Consider the following 15,514-nt stretch of genomic DNA (forward strand, 5'->3'; position numbering starts at 1 on the left):
TTTCACACTGCATACAGTCACCGTGGGTTCCCTGTGTCACTACCTTGGGTGGTTCCTTGGGGTCCCAGAGATTCTACAGGCTATAGGCCTAGTGTCTATTCCAGTCGTGGTTCTTATACCACTTTTGTGGTATATGGTTTGGTACGCCCCTAGGGCGCAAACATGTATTTGTGCTATTACTGATAATTGCTGACTTGTAAACTAAGTACTTCGAACTCCAGTCTCATAAAGAGACTAGAGGGGTGTGTTTTATCTTAAATACATATATTTTGAATATATACCTGGTGGGGTTGTCCTTTCATTTGATAATTCAAGAGATTATAGACTGGTAAAACAAGCTGCTTTACATTCCTTCAAGACTTAGCCTGAAGGCTGCTCTCCATAGCTACCACTAGGATAGCTTTCAATGAAGGTTGTCTTTACCTATCACCATAAGGGGTTGTTTGGACTAATACACGGCGCCCACTAGAACTAGTGGACAGCATATATCAGGCCACCTTCTCACATTGGTGTGCAGCGTGTGGGATTCCAGCTTGCTATTGTTTTACCAGATAATCTCAATTGAATTGATCAACTGAAAACCACTAAAGGTACCCTAGGGACATATAATATCAAGTTTATCTACAGTAAGTTCTACTGAACTTAGAGTTGTGTGTTAAGGGATAGCACACCCTTTCTGCAGCTCAAGAGAGTTTAGTAGGCCACACTAGTGTAGGTAGTGCAATACACCACACCACATTAGTAATGTCTAACCAGCCAGGAACCAGTGGGTCCCTACCAGGAACCAGTGAGCTCCTTCCCTATAAATATGAGGATCTCTCCTTTGCTCAGCTTAGAGCCTTATGTTCCATTAGGAAGCTGGAGACAGGCGAAAGTTCATCCACCCAGCATCTCATAAAGATACTAAAACTGGATGATATCACAGGGCCTAGTGGCCTTGATGATGTAGACAGTGTGGGTGGGGCAGCACCTGAGGGAGGGTCTAGGGGTGGAAACTCCCCTGACCCTACCTCTAATGCTGACCAGACTGGTGACAATGACCAGACTCTGGTGAACACAGACCTCCAGGATGAGGATGAGGAGGATGACAATAATGCCACTTCCTTTATTCCTCCAGGTAGGCCTGACAACAGGGCTAGAAGGGATAGATCTCTGTCAAGGGGATCTATCCAGTCTAACTTCTCTATAGGAACCTCTGTTTCTTCTCACAGAGGGAGGGAAACCTCCCAGGAGAGGAGAGAGAGACTGCTGAAGTATGAGCAAGACAAGTTCAACCTCAGAAAGCACCAGATGGCCTTAGATAGGGAAGCCCTAGAGCTCTACAGAGCTAATAAAAAGGAGGGACTAGAGTCCCTTGGTGGCAGCAATTTCCCTAGAGATAGGGAGAAGTCTTAGGACCATAGAAATCTAAGTAAGATTGTCCCTCCCTACGAGAGTGGGGATGACATCCACAAATGGATAATTGCCTTGGAGAGGGCCTGTAAAGTACAGAAGGTCCCTCAAGGTCAGTGGGCAGCAATCTTATGGCTCTCCTTTGCAGACAAAGGTAGAGACAAGCTCCTCACTGTAAGAGAAGATGATGCTGATGACTACAAAATCATGAAAAGTGCACTGATAGATGGGTTTGGCCTAACCACTGAACAATACAGGTTAAAGTTCAGAGACACCCAAAAGGCACAAAATCAAGACTGGGTTGACTTTCTTGACTGTGCTGCTAAGGCTCTGGAAGGTTGGTTATTGGGCAGTAAAGTGTGTGACTTCAAAGGATTGTACAATCTAATAATGAGGGAGCAGATTCTTAATAACTGTCAAAATCAGCTGTTGCACCAGTACCTGGTAGACTCTGATCTGACCTCTCCCCAAGAATTGGGAAAGAAGGCAGACAAATGGGTCAGAACCAGAGTGAGGCAGAAGGTACAGAACCAAGGTGGTGACCCAAAGTAGCAAGATTCCAAAAACTCTGACAAGGGTGGGGACAAGGGTAAAGACCATAAGTTTTCTCAAGGGCCCCAAAAATCTTCTTCAGGTGGGGATTCACAGTCGGGAAAGGGTAAAGGCCAAAAGAAACCTTGGTGCAAAATCTGTCAACAGAAAACTCTCTGGACTGGTGACTGCACCAAGGCCAAAGAAAATACTCCAGTCCCCACCAATGCCCCTAAGGCACCTGCTCCCCCTAGTGCAGTTACAACTGGTGGTGGGAATACACAGAATAAGGGTGTAGTAGGGTTGACCCTGGGTTCTGAGATGGACTCTAGCCTAGTCAGAGTACCAACTCAGGCTGTGCTTGTCAGTGATGGGGGCATGGATATGTCCCCCTTTGTGAGTCCCAGCAACTTGGGCAAATACAGACAGCAGCCTTTAATTAATGGAGTAGAAGCTTGGGCATTCAGGGACACAGGAGCAAGTGTCACGATGGTGACAAAAGATCTTGTGGATCCTGGTCAGATTATACTTGGTGAAATGTACCAAGTGACCAATGCTAGCAATGTCAGAACAGACCATTCTCTGGCAGTTGTTAACTTCTCCTGGGGAGGGGTAACTGGCCTTAAGAAGGTTGTGGTAAGTGCAGACCTACCAGTACAGTGCTTGCTTGGCAATGATCTAGAGACTTCAGCTTGGGCTGAAGTGGAGATCAGGACACATGCAGAAATGTTAGGGATCCCTGCACATGTCTTTGCTGTGACCATGTCACAGGCTAAAATGTCTAAGACTGGACAGGCCCTGGATTCTGGAACAATGGACCAGGTGCCTCACAAGAGGAGGAACAGTAGGATTAAGGCAGAGCCTTCCCACCTGACTCAGAATGCTGATCAGTCTCCTCAGGGAGATGATCTTGAGCCTGAAGAAGGAACTGTCCCAGAGGAGCTTGAACCTGACCAGGTTGAGTTCTTGGGGACAGGGGGGGCCTTCCAGGTCTGATCTGAGCCAGGAGCAGAAAACCTCCCCTCTCTTGAAACCCTCAGGCAGCAATCTGCTGATGAGGCTGCTGGGAATGCTAGTGGCACCCATAAAGTTTATTGGGATAATGGACCCCTATACTAAGAGAGTAGAGAACCCAAGCCTGGTGCATCCAGGAGGTTGGTTATACCTCTGAAGTTTAAGGGTTTCCAATTGACACTAGCCAATGATATACCCCTAGCAGGAGACCTAGGCCAGAACAAGACTTGGGACAGAATTGTTCCTCACTTTCACTGGCCTCACATGTCTGAAGACACAAAGGAGTTTTGTCGCTCCTGTGTAACCTGCCAAGCCAGTGGCAAAGCAGGTGGCACTACAAAGGCCCCCCTGATACCACTACCTGTGGTGGGAGTGCCCTTTGAAAGGGTAGAGATTGACATTGTTGGTCCCATGGATCCCCAAACAGCATCCGGGCACATATTTATACTGGTGGTAGTGGATCATGCCACCAGATATCCAGAAGCAATTCCCCTAAGGACCACTACAGCACCTGTAGTGGCAAGAGCTCTCTTGCGTGTGTGCTCAAGAGTGGGCTTTCCAAAGGAGGTAGTATCTGATAGGGGAACAAACTTCATGTCTAGTTACTTGACTGCTATGTGGAAGGAGTTTGGAGTGAACTACAAGTTCACCACACCCTATCGCCCACAATGAAATGGTTTAGTTGAGAGATTCAGCAAAACCTTAAAGGGCATGATCAAAGGACTCCCAGAGAAACTTAGGCGAAAATGGGACCTTCTCTTGCCCTGCCTTTTATTTGCATACAGGAAGGTGCCTCAAAAGGGGGTTGGCTACAGCCCATTTCACCGTTTGTTTGGTCACCCTGTCAGGGGTCCATTGTGTTTGGTGAAGGAAGGATGGGAGTTACTTCTCAAGCCCCCAAAGCAAGACATAGTGGACTATGTACTTGATCTATGCTCCAAGATGGCTGAGTACATGAAAAAGGCAAATAAAAACCTTGAGGCTAGCTAGGAACTGCAAAAAACCTGGCATGACCAAAAGGCTGTACTGACTGTTTACCAGCCAGGGGAGAAGGTGAGGATGTTGGAGCCTGTGGCCCCAGCAGCTCTCCAGGACAAGTGGAGTGGACCCCACACTATTTTTGAACAGAAGGGAGAGGTTACTTATTTAGTAGACCTAGGGACTCCCAGGATTCCCCACAGGGTTCTCCATATCAACAGGCTAAAGCCATATGTGGACAGGGCTGACATGGGCTTGCTCATGGCAACTGATGAGGGACAGGAGGAAGAGAGTGACCCACTCCCTGACCTTCTCTCACAGAACCCTGATGATGGGTCAGTTGATGGTGTAGCCTTGGCAGGCAGCCTCACTGCCCAGCAACAAGCTGATTGTAGACAGGTGCTCAATCAGTTCAGACACATGTTCTCACTGACTCCAAGTCAGACTACCTGGTGCACTCATGAAGTGGACACTGGGGACAGTCTGCCTATTAAAAATAAGATTTATAGGCAACCTGACCATGTCAGTGACTGAAGTCCAGAAAATGTTGGATTTAGGTGTTATTAAACCCTCAGATAGCCCTTGGGCTAGTCCAGTGGGCCTTGTGCCAAAACCTCACACCAGTGGTGGAAAAAGAGAGATGAGGTTCTGTGTGGACTACAGAGGTCTAAATGCAGTCACTAGGACTGATGCCCATCCAATACCGAGGGCAGATGAGCTTATAGATACTTTGGCCTCAGCCAAGTACCTTAGCACATTTGACTTGACAGCTGGCTACTGGCAGATCAGACTAGCTGATGATGCAAAGCCAAAGACAGCATTTTCAACCCCTAGTGGGCACTATCTATTTGTGGTAATGCCCTTTGGTCTAAAAAATGCACCTGCCACTTTCCAAAGGTTGGTAAATGCACTTCTCACAGGTCTGGAAGCCTTTAGTGCAGCATATCTAGATGATATTGCTGTCTTTAGCTCCACCTGGGAGGATCAGCTGGTCCACCTAAGGAATGTTTTGGAGGCCCTGCAAAAAAGAAGGCCTAACTATCAAGGCTACTAAGTGCCAGATAGGGCAGAGTCAGGTTGTGTACCTGGGCCACCTTGTAGGTGGAGGCCAGGTTCAACCATTGCAGAGCAAAATCCAGACCATAATGGTCTGGGTTACTCCAACTACCCAGACTCAGGTGAGAGCCTTCTTAGGCCTGACTGGGTACTATAGGAGATTTGTCAAAGGGTATGGATCAATAGTGACACCCTTGAATGACTTAACTTCTAAAAAGATGCCCCAAAAGGTTCAGTGGACAGCTAGCTGTAAAAAGGGCATTTGATGACCTGAAGCAGGCCATGTGCACTGCTCCCATTCTGCAGAGTCCTGATTACTCCAAGAAGTTCATTGTTCAAACTGATGCATCTGGATTGGGGGTAGGGACTGTACTGTCACAATTGAGTGAAGAAGGTCAGGATCAGCCAGTAGCTTTCATAAGCAGAAGGCTGACCCCTAGAGAGAAACGTTGGTCAGCCATTGAGAGGGAGGCCTTTGCTGTGGTTTGGGCTCTGAAGAAGTTGAGGCCATACTTGTTTGGTACTCACTTCCTTGTTCAGACAGACCATAAGCCCCTCTTATGGCTAAAACAAATGAAGGGTGAAAACCCCAAACTGCTTAGGTGGTCCAGTTCCCTACAGGGGATGGACTTTACGGTGGAACATAGACCTGGGAATAACCATGCCAATGCAGATGGACTCTCTAGGTATTTCCACTTGGAACATGAAGACTCAACTGGTCAAGGTTAGATTAATGTCCCTGCGTTTCGGGGGGGGGGGGGTTGTGTAGGAGAGTAGGATCTACTTCACATGGGTACCCCCACTTTTTGCTGGTGTTTCATTGTTTTCGACCTTAGTCTGGCTGTGGCCCTGCTAATAAGGACCACAGCCTAGCTGCTTCCTCTCTAAAATAGTTTCCATGTACATTAGGTACATTTCTAATTGGATTCTGGAGTGCCTTATAAGCCCCTAGTACATGGTATACTATGTACATAGGGCATAGGTACCTCGGGGCTGAGCATGTATTATGCCACCCCTGAGAAGCACTCCAAAATGACACCACAGGTCTGCTACTGCAGCCTGGGTGAGGGTGTGCTTGCACCCCTTACAGTGGTATAGGCTACCTATATCACTACCATATACAGACACATATAAACCTATAAGCCACTCCTATGGCAGGCCTTGACAATCCTGAAGGCAGAGTGCTTGGTTTTATGTGAGAGGGTGCCCAAGCATGAGCTGAGCCCCTCTGCAGCTTTCGGAAATACTTCCTTATGGCTGTTCTGTGATACAGCCATACCATATACTCTTAAGTGCATTCTAACCTCGCGGTAAATGCTAACTTTGGAATGGCTGCATCAAAACATGTCGTGTTTGATGTCAAACGCTTTGTAATACTACCCCCCGCCAATTCTGGCGGCGGGGGTAGCATTCCACCCTTCTAGAGGGAAAGACATGTTCACACTGGCTAAACCCGGTAGGACTTTCCTGAGCCCTGGCATCACAAAATGGATGCCTCTGCCACAGACACGGGTCTGGCCTCCTGCTGCTGACCGAAACTCCGGCAGGGGAGGCCTGGACAATAGGTTTCCTGTCGCAGGGAGGTGTAACCACCTCTCCAGACAGGCAGAGGTGTTTTGGGGCTGGGCGGGAGCACTTTCTGTTGCTTTGAAGTCCTGCACTGGGGGCACGTTTGCTGTCCCTGTGCATAGCCCAGTTCAAACCGGTTGCAGGGGCTACCTGCCCCTGCTCTGGTGCGAAACTGGACAAAAGAAATGGGTGTAACCACCCCTCTTTCCAGGCCCACCCATAGGTGGGGCCTTAGAGTTAGTCCATCCCCTAAACTTGGTATAAGTATAGGAATCCAGTCCCTAGGACTTTAGATTACCCTGGAAGAAACTCTGCAACATATATCCTGGACCTTCAACGTTCTACTTTAACTAGAAGACTGAATAAATCTCCCTTGGGGTCAAGGAGTGACTCCCCTGCTTGGCAGGCACCAAAGAAGCAACTGACTGGTCTGCATCGCTGAAGCTCCCGCCAGACACCGAAGTCTTTGCATCACCAGAGAAGGATTTCCAGACTTCTCCGAGGTTACCCTGAGTTCACAGCAAAGCTGAGGCCCCTGGCTATCATGGGTGACGTGGAACCATGACCCCTGGATACCATGAACTTTTGCAGCAACACTATCTTCCTGGTCCTCCTCGAAGTTGTGCTTTGGGCTCCCAGTAGCCCCAGCCTTGTGCACCTCCTGTACTGAAGATTGTTGGCCTCCACACCACAAGTGACCCATGGGCCAGCTTCAAGTGCGTCCGCTCGAGGCTCCTTCGCGATCACTAGCCTGTTGGCTAGCAGGTCCCCATGAAGGCAACTCCTTTTCTGCTTGGGCTTACCTGGTTGCTCCAGACGTGCCCCAACTTATCCTCGCTGGGTGAGTCCCTCAGACCTTGCTGGTCTGCACCGCAGTCCTTTCTCTGAATTCCAGTAACTTGCTGTTGCCAAGGCTTGTTGGGTCCATTCTGGTCGCCGACACCGCAGCACTCGACAGACTTTGTGGGTCAGCTCGAATCCGGCTTGTGGACTTCGTCAACACCTCCTGGACCTTGTGGCTGAAGAGTGAAGACACCCAACACCTCACCTGAAGCATCCGACATCTGTGGGCATTGGTCCATCCTGCCCTTGGTCACTGGCTAGTGACCCAGACTCTGTCCCCTCTGCTTTCAGGTTCCTTCCATCCTAGATCAAGGCTTGGATCTCTCCGGACACTTCTCCTCTTCACGGCAGCAGCAGTTCTTTGCAGGCTCCCATTGAAATCGACGACGCAACCCAGCACCAAAAGACACCTATGCACCCGGCTTCCCTGGGTGAGGTAACTCGAGTACTCCAGTGCTCCCGTGGGTGCTAGCCCTAGAACTTCTTAAGTCCAAAAGGGTTTGTTCCTGACTCGATTAGATGTGTCCCTAATCTTTAAATTTCCAACCGCGACATTGCCCATAGAAGATAACGGGAACCCGCAGTTGTGTTTTCACACTGCATACAGTCCCCGTGGGTCCCCTGTGTCACTACCTTGGGTGGTTCCTTGGGGTCCCAGTGATTCTACAGGCTATAGGCCTAGTGTCTATTCCAGTCGTGGTTCTTATACCACTTTTTTGGTATGTGGTTTGGTACGCCCCTAGGGCCCAAACGTGTATTTGTGCTATTACTGATAATTGCTGACTTGTAAACTAAGTACTTCGAACTCAAGTCTCATAAAGAGACTAGAGGGGTGTGTTTTATCTTAAATACATATATTTTGAATATATACCTGGTGTTGTTGTCCTTTCATTTGATCATTCAAGAGATTATAGACTGGTAAAACAAGCTGCTTTACATTCCTTTAAGACTTAGCCTGAAGGCTGCTCTCCATAGCTACCACTAGGATAGCATTCAATAAAGGTTGTCTTTAACCTATCACCATAAGGGGTTGTTTGGACTGATACAAGGTGCCCACTAGAACTAGTGGACAGCATATATCAGGCCACCTTCTCACAACAACCACAACTACACCCACAACCACAACAACACACAAACACAACACACAACCACAACCACACAACAACAACCACTCACAACCACAACCACAGAACCACACACACAACCACAGCCACACACAACTACAACCACACACACACACCACACACACAACCACAACCACACACACAAAACCACAAACAAACACAACCACTACCACTCACACACACAACCACAGCAACACACACAACCACAGCCACACACACAACCACACACACACAACCACATCCACACACAACCACACACACATGCCAACACACATACACAACCACAACTACACACACAAACACAACCACACACACACACAACCACACACACCCCCATACACACACACCCACACCCCCCACACACACAATCACAACACACACACAACCACACACACACAACCACAAACACACACAACCACACACAACCACAACTACACACACAACTACAACTGCACACATCCACAAACACACACACACAACCACTACCACACACAACTACAACCACACACACAACCACACACACACACACCCCACACACACAACCACACACACACAACCACAACTATACACACAACCACAACTACACACAAACACACACACAAAAACAACCACACACAACCACACACAGCCACAACCACACACACACACACACACACAACCACACACACAACCACAACCACACACACAAAACCACAAACAACCACAAGCACTCACACACACAACCACACACAATGACAGCCACACACAACCACACACAACCATACCAACACACACACAACCACACACACACAACTACACCCACACACCCACAACCACACCCTCACCCACACACAACCACACACACAACCACAAGCACACACAACCACAAGCACACACAACCCCCCACACACACAACCACAGCTACACACACAACCACACACAACCACTCACACCCACACACAACCACAACCAAACACACAACCACAAGCACACACAACCACACACACAACCACACACAATAACACACACACAACCACACACAATAACACACACACACAACCACACACACAACCACAACCACACACAAGCACACATGCACACAATCACACACACACAACCACACACACACACCTACAACCACAGACACACCCACAACCACAGACACACCCACACACACCCACAACCACAAGCACACTCAACCACAAGTGCACACACAACCACACACACACACACCCACAACCACAGACACACCCACAACCACAGACACACCCACACACACCCACAACCACACTCAACCACAAGTGCACACACAACCACACACACACAACTATAATCACACACAACCACAGCCACACACAACCACACACACACACACAACCACACACACAACCACACACACAACCACACACACAACAGTTGCATAACTAAATACTTATAAGGTCCCAAAAGCGAGACCTATTGGCTATGCCAATGCTTGTTTCACAGGTCTTCAAAAGCGCATTTACATTCCTTTGGAACTGGATAAGGAGGGTTTGTTGTTTTGTTGACTGATTCCAGTATCCCATGTGTTCCCACTCTGCCTATTCGCTATTTCTTTATTTTATTTTTACTGCAGCAGTGGGGGAATGCATGTAGTGAAAAGGCATCTCACAAGTAGGGACTACACATTTCCCCATTTGTTTATGTTTACAGAGTCTGCAAGAGAACATTTTGTTAAGAATATATTGTTACTTAATTTTCATTTTTGTTGTAATTTAGTCAATAATGTTGGTTTGCCAGAGCTATGACATACTGCTTTGTTGGAATATTTTAAACCTGAACAACTATTTTCCTATGAGGGCATTAACTTTTAAGCGTTGAATGCAATTTTAACTGTTTTAGAAATATACAAGCTTTTGTTGCACTTGAATACTGTGACCATTATTGCGTAGTCTCAAAATCAGTGCTCAGCTGTGGATGCCCTGTTCTTCCACATGCAAACTGCTGCCACATTGTATGTTGATGTTCAGTGCCTTATACACAATCCAGCTTAAGTATGGTGGGGGCATTCTCTGTGGGATTTACAGCTTGGAGTTCATACCCTGGCCAATGAACCTCTGGCAATACCCCAATAATTTGAAATGCTGTAGGATAACTCATCGGTCTCAAAGTTTGAAATGTAGGGGGTGAGAGACTTGACAGCTTCTGCCGTTATATGAGATAAAATCTGAATAATTTCTCACATTGTTGAACTCTGTTAAGGTTAGTTATTTTTTAACTTCAGTCACACTTTGTTGTTGGTAATTGCTCAGAAGTGACCACAAGCATGTGTGAGCAGTGTTAACAAATTTTACAAAACCAGAAAATATTTTGTGCAGCAGGTATATACATATGGTACATTCTTCATTGAAACGAGTTTGACTACTTTCAGTTATGTGCAGCACGTTTTATGTAGCTCATATCTGTTGCCAGCAAGGCTTGCATTTTGTAAATTCAAAGTGGAAAACTTTATAGACCAAAGATTTTCCTAGGCTGCAGCTGGGCAGATGTGAACCTGAATCCATGTTTTTGTAGTTTACCACAGTGGTGACCATCTTGCAACTGATGCTTGAACTCCTCTTCAGCTTTGCAGTTGTCTAGTGCAGGGGCTACAGGGTCTGGAGCCTGCACACTCACACCGTTCTTCCTCCTCCTACCCTGCGCTCACACGAGCACACCGCTCATCTTGCACTCACAGCAACCACAATGCACTCGTCCCTCACCATGAACTCATGCCGTTCTCCCTCTACCTACCCTTTAGTCACATCAGCACACTGCTCACCCTGCACTCACAGTGATTACACTGCACTCACACCACTCACCATGCACTCACACTTTTCACCCTGCACTTACACAAGCTCACCACTCACCCTGCCCTCATGTGCCACTTTGCTCACCTATCACTCTTCCTGTTCACTTTGCAGTCTCACTCAAGCAAGCCCATTTCTCACCATGCATTAATTTCTCTCACTCTGCACTTTCAGCCGCACCCAAACTCATAAGTTACATCACTCACCCTACAGTCACTCCTCTCACACTATTCTCCCACTGTCACATCGCTCACAGTGCATTCACATAGGCACTCCTGTTACTCACACAGCTCACACTTGACTCACATCTTCACACACATCTTCACTCACATGGGCACAACACTCACCCTGCACTCATATCACACAAACAAGCACAGCACTCACCCTGGAGTCACACCATTTACTCTTCACTTCCTCCTTTCACCTTGCACTCACACAGACAAACTCCTCAGCCTGCATTCATACAAACACCATGTTCATCCTGGCTGCACACAGGGACAACAGTCTGTCGGAACTCATAGGAACATGCCACTAACTCCTCTCAACAGTCACTCTCACAGATCACCCTTCATTCTTGCCATTCACCCTGCACCACACACAGGCACACCACTCATCCTGCATTTACACAGCTCACACCACCTTGCACTTGCTCCTCTCACTCTGCATGCACTCCTCTCACCCGACACTCACATTAGCACATTTTACACCCTACACTCGCATCACTCATGCTGCATTCCCATACACAATTCACCATCATCCAGCACTTCAAGACCACACCTCTTAACTGTGCACATATAAAAACTGCTCAACTTTCATGAATCTACACATTTCTACAAAGGCACCCATAAAAATACCTGTTCTTTCCGTGGTACTAGAATCATACTTAATTCCATCTGCAACAACGGGGCTGGTGCAAGAACGGAGAGTGGACTGAGAATGTGGGATGGCGCGAGGAGGGAGACTAGCACGGAGGCTTTGGGGTATGGTGGTGGACTGAAGAACGTGTGTCAGATTCAGCCATTCCTGGCTTTCCATTCACCACAATACTTCATCACGAGACATGGAGTTTTCTTTTACTTTGCAAGTTGACTCTCAAAAACTCCAAAATGTAATGTGTTGCTGGATGAAATCCATGGTTGCCGAAGAAGTCAAGCATTTCATCGGGTCAGTTGGATGCTGTGATGCTAAATGTTAGAATGTGTATTAGTTCATTTCCGATACTGTAACTGCTTGATCCACACATGAACCCAAATATAAGCCCCATACAGCTATCTTAAGGAAGTGCATTTTTCATTCACATCATACTTGTAACAAACATTGACAAGGCAATATATTATTATTTTGAAAAACATATAGAGAATCTGTTTTTATTAAGTTCCACTAAAAGGCAAGGCAGGTAAAGCATCAGGGCAAGCTTTTCTGACACAATAATAGCACATTTAGGTGTGTGTGTGTGTGTGTGTGTGTGAAGATGTGTGTGGATGTGTGGTTGGGTGTGGTTGTGTGTGCAGTTGTGCGTGTGTGTGGATGTGTGGTTGGGTGCGGTTGTGTGTGTGTGGTTGTGGGTGTGTGTGGCTGTGTGTGTGGATGTGTGTGTGTGGATGTGTGGTTGTGTGTGTGTGTGTGTGTGTGTGTGTGTGTGTGTGTGTGTGTGTGTGTACACACAAAGGTACAAAAGAGTGCAAGAGATATAGTTAAAATGTGTGTGTGTGCTTGTCATGAGTGCAAGTGTGGTGCTGGCCTGGCATACTAGAGGTTAATCTTGCCTTATGGACAAGGGCACTAACAGCCTATGGATGGGAGGTGTTACCTATGGCAATCTGCAGGCCCTGACATGCGTCTATGAAGACACCATCATTGGCTGTGGGGTCTCGAACAGTCTAACTGAGAAAGCCGCTAACCCAGTCGAACAGCGGCAGGGACACAGATCACGCGTCACCACGCCTGGCCGAAGGCCCTTACATGATGCACGTAATTCTTAGCATTTGGGGTGGATCCATAGCAAAATGTTGGAACTGATATTTGACGTAACTTTTGTCATAAGATTTCCTGTAATCATTTCATCGGAAGTGTCAATGGCAAAATTCTAACCCTTGTGTACCGGAGAGAATTTTTAGAGGTACCCCTGCCTGTGGCTGCAGTATCCATGGTAAATTTCTGGCACTGTCACATTGAATGTACTCATTGGCAAGGGATTCACCAATGAAAAATGAGGACCTTAGTATAGTGAAAGCTATTTCTGACAATACATTTAAAAAACATCAGATTTACTCCTAGAAAAAGCCAGGCTTCCCTGGTGCACCATGAAAGTACTAGAATATTTCATGAATGTCCCATAAGGGTCTGTTGCATTTTAGAAATTTGATCCCAAAAATTCTCAGGGGAGAAGTCTACTCTCCCTTAAATCATGTACAAGAAATATGTTAAATTATTTTGCTTGTTAGAATTTGGGGGAAGTATAACACCCCACCAATTACATAGATCTTTTTCCTCATATAATGGCTATGAAGTTAGCTCTGACCCCATTTTTGGAAATGCTTGTCCTGCCCCATTGCTGGAAGCAGGACTGGCTTTAGGGCAGTGCAACTGTTGCAGCTGCACCTGGAGTTGACTTTGGAAGGGGGCGCTGTGTTTAAAGTAATTTTTGTTTTAAAAGCACATGAACTTCCTTGTGCATCAGCCAGTTTTCAGGCAACTATGAAAAGGTCAAAATAACTCTGGTGATTAATGTTCCTACTAGTGAGAGTTGGACATTTTGCCTAGTGGAAGTTTTGGCTCATCATAAAGTAGCCCAGAGGGTTGATGTGCCTGCTGCAAAGAACGTGTATCATGCAGATCACAGAACTGAGTGAACTATGAGTAGCACTATAAAAAAGTATACATGATTTGTCCACATTTGGTATAATTACTTTGTCAATGCAATTAACAATAATGCATTGTTGCAAACTGTGACTACATGCCTGCCTTTCTCAATATTTCACTTCAAAACTATCCGATTGTCAATCAATCAATCAATAAAGCTTTATTGTCGGTTAAAAACCAAAAAAGCAGTAACACATGGAGAAAAAAAATACAACATTTCCAGGCTACCACCAAATAGATTCATATATAGATAAAATACAGATAAAAAATTAAAAATATAATTAAAAGAGCCGAATAGCCCTATGCACTACGAGCATGGGTTATAGAAAAGAAATCAGTCCGTAAAGAAAATAGTAGGCCTAAGAAGACAAAGATACAGCTGGTACATGCAATTTGATTTTAGCACTGCGAGCATTCCAGATGGCCCATAGGAATCTCGAAGTCGCAAAAACAATTACAAAAGTAGTGTCATATTTAAGTAATCTATACACCTCCCTGTAGTCTCTAAGGCCCAGCAATTTGCAAAGAGGTATAATCCACTTGACTCTGCTCCTAGCATAAAGCGGACAGAAGAGCAGAACATGCAGATCTGTTTCTACACACCTTTCACAACCAACACAAAGACTAGAGGCCACAGGGGAGGCTGACCAATTAGATGTCGCTGCCCGGAGAGGGAGTGTCCCATGTCTCAATTGGATGTAAAGCTTCATAGCCAAGGGAGGTTGGATGTCATCTAGACATTTCTTAAAATGATAATGGTCCTTGGCCTCCAGGAACCTATTGGTCAGCGTACCCAGGGAGGATTTAGTGATCACAAGTTCCAGACGATGATTGTTAAGTGTGACAGCCCACTCTCTTCTAGAGAGGGAGTGGCATGTCCGCTCTGGGGCGTCCCAAATATCTACCCTTCCCAAAGACTGGCATGTGTTTTTAATATGCTGGAGCCAGGGAATTTTCCCAGCCCCCCTTAAAGAGAGTAGGTCCCTTAGATCGTCTCTGTAGCTTAGCAGCTCTGGTGTAGACCAGAGCTGTCTCCAGTATAACAATGGGCGGTTCGAAATGACCCCCTGAATGGGGGGTAAACCCAAGTCAAGGCGTAGGGGAAGCAGGGGTGTACTCTGTGGTAAGCTCAATAAGCGTCTGATAAAGGTATTCTCGGTGCTTGTCAGGGAAGTGGCAAACAGGTGACCCCATAGCTCCACCCCATAAAGCGCCCCTCCTCTAGCCTGGGTCTTATATATTTCTAGGGGCGGGCCAACTGATTTGAATGGGGACCCAGTGTGCACTTTAAGAATGCCACCACTAGATTGTGCCAACTTCATGTTTGCTTTGGCTACC

This window comes from Triturus cristatus, chromosome 1_1 (assembly GCF_964204655.1).
Source record: "Triturus cristatus chromosome 1_1, aTriCri1.1, whole genome shotgun sequence".
Classification (NCBI taxonomy): Eukaryota; Metazoa; Chordata; class Amphibia; order Caudata; family Salamandridae; genus Triturus; species Triturus cristatus.